We start from the raw sequence: 2,593 nt of genomic DNA, 5'->3' as shown, positions 1-2,593 counted from the left end.
GTGAGAATGCGAGGGGGGGGGGGATAAAATGAGATTGGGGTTCAGCAGCACACACACGGGAGGGGGAGGAAGCTATCCCATCTTAGATAAACTGGGTGTAAGAAGAAAGCGGGTTGGACATTTATGTGCCATTATCACTTTACCACATTTCAAGATTTTTCTTGGTAATGGGCTGCTGATCTACAATTAGCCCCCCTGGTGGTATTCCCGAGTGTAGCTCGGGGTAAAGTTTCAGCACCACAAGCGGTAACCCCCCCCGAGCTACACTCAGGGAATACACTGCAGCGTTGCTCCGGGATCTCTTCTGCACTTACCTTGTCCTGCGCTCCCGCGATGTCCCCCTTGCAGTGTCCCCGGCCATCTCCTCCGGCAGATGCCGGCATCTGTCTTCCGGGTTCCATTCCCTGCGACGTCGGGACGTACGGGGGACGGAACTGGCGGGAAATTTGAAAATTGTAAAAGTGCTATTCACTAAATCCACTAAAATCACATAGTATTCCATTCCTGTATCAAACCATTTCACATACATTGTGTCCCGAGTGCTTTGTCCGGCGCCCTGCCTGCATTTTTACTGTTCTTTCTGCCTGGAAACTGAGAAACGTCCATGGCGTCCAAAAAGCGTCCCTTTAGGTCAGACGCGGTTTTAGACCGGCTAGAGAACAGCGATAGTAAATCAGAACCACTTGCAGAATTGAGTGATAATGATTGGTGGGGGAAATTCCTCATCAGACACTGAAAACGATTCTGCGACTTTGCTCAGTGATGTGCGAACTTGGCGCTATATTTCACATTTCAGTGTTTTTGGTTTTAATTGTATTATTGAATTACATTTATTATATTATTTTTTATGATTTATTATATTATAATTTATGATTTCGTGTTTCAAATTTTATCATATTCGGGATGTTTACTAGACTCTTGTTCGGACAGATTTCAGTGAGTTATTCCTAAGAATTACAGGCCTACAATAAAAAAAAATACATATTTCCGTGCAAAAAAATGTACCGCTTTGAGAGCAGAAATATGGACATAATCAGGGAGGTTAAAAAACAAAAACAAAGTGGAGGAAAATAGATTGCATCATCTGCCCCAGGTAGCAGTGGTTGAAATCGATCAATCGTGCTCGAACTTTGGGCAGATAATGCTTTTGCACGTTTATTTATCAAAACTATACTGATAATAGCCCAAGAAACTGCCCCAGAAACCTCAGAATGGAAAAGGAATACTGGAATCTAGGGATCCAAGCAGCACATTAATTATTATTATTATACAGTATTTATAAAGCGCCGATAGTTCGCTCAGCGCTGTACATTACAAAGGGGGACAGAACATGTGACAGAACAATACCAATACAATGCAAAACATGAGGGGATCGAGTAATAATTTATTGTGGCACTTTGATCTTCAGACCCGGGCAGCGCTGGGGCCTTCTTTATTTTATTTTTTTTATTATTTTTTTTTTTTAAATGTAGAGTAGTACTCATGCTGTATCCAAATGGTCTTCATAGATTTCCATATTCGCCAGCAAGTGATGTTGCAGCTGAAATACAATTGCACCAGAAAATTCATGCGGGTGAAGGAGGGGAGCCCTTCCATGTTAAAGCAGCTGGAATCCCTCTTTAGCCAAGCAGGCGATGTATTTGCTACATCTCCTTTTTAATATATTTTTTTTTTCTCTCGAAGTACAATTACGAGAATTTTTTTTTTTTTTTTGTTCAAATTTTTTTTTTTTCCCCATTTCCCCAATTTTAACCACTTGCCCACCGGGCACTTTTACCATCTTCCTGCCCAGGCCAATTTCCCGTTTTCAGCGCTGTCGCACTTTGACAATTGCGCGGCCATGCAACACTGTACCCAAACAATATTTTTATAATTTTTTTTTTTTTTTTAGACAGCGCTTTCTTTTGGTGGTATTTAATCACTTCTGGGGTTTTTTATTTTTTGCTAAACAAACTAAAAAAGACCGAAGTTTTGAAAAAAAAAAAAAAGTTTTTTTTTTTTAGTTTGTGTTAAATTTTGTAAATAAGTAATTTTTCTCCTTCACTGATGTGCGCTAATGAGGCTGCAGTGATGGGCACTAATAGGCTGCACTGATAGGCGGCACTGATGAGGAGGAGGCACTGGTAGGTGGCACTGATGGGCATCGACAGGCATCACTTGTGGGTATTGACAGGCATCACTGATGGGCACTGAAAGGCAGCACTCATATATGGCACTATTAGGCGGCACTGACTGGCACTGTTAGGCGGCACTAATTGCAACTGATAAGCGGCACTGACTGTCACTGATAGTTGACACTGAAAGGCAGCTCTGATGGGCACTGATATGTGACATTGATGAGCACTGATGGGCACTGATATGTGGCATTGATGGGCACTGGTTTGTGGTATTGATGTGCACTGATGGGCACTGGTAAGTGGCATTGATGGGCACTGGTATGTGGCATTGATGGGCACTGACAGGTGGCACTGATGGGGCTACACTGATCATCAGTGCCCTTATGATCAGTGCAGATGTCCCCTCTGAGGAATGCCACTTACTGCTCTCCTCACGCCGGCATTTCCTTGTTTACATGCGAACAGCTGTGTTTGGA

The sequence above is a fragment of the Staurois parvus genome, unplaced genomic scaffold (genome assembly GCF_062004578.1).
Source record: "Staurois parvus isolate SC_StPar_1 unplaced genomic scaffold, SC_StPar_1.0 ptg001422l, whole genome shotgun sequence".
Lineage (NCBI taxonomy): Eukaryota > Metazoa > Chordata > Amphibia > Anura > Ranidae > Staurois > Staurois parvus.
Note: the sequence above shows the minus strand (reverse complement) of the source record.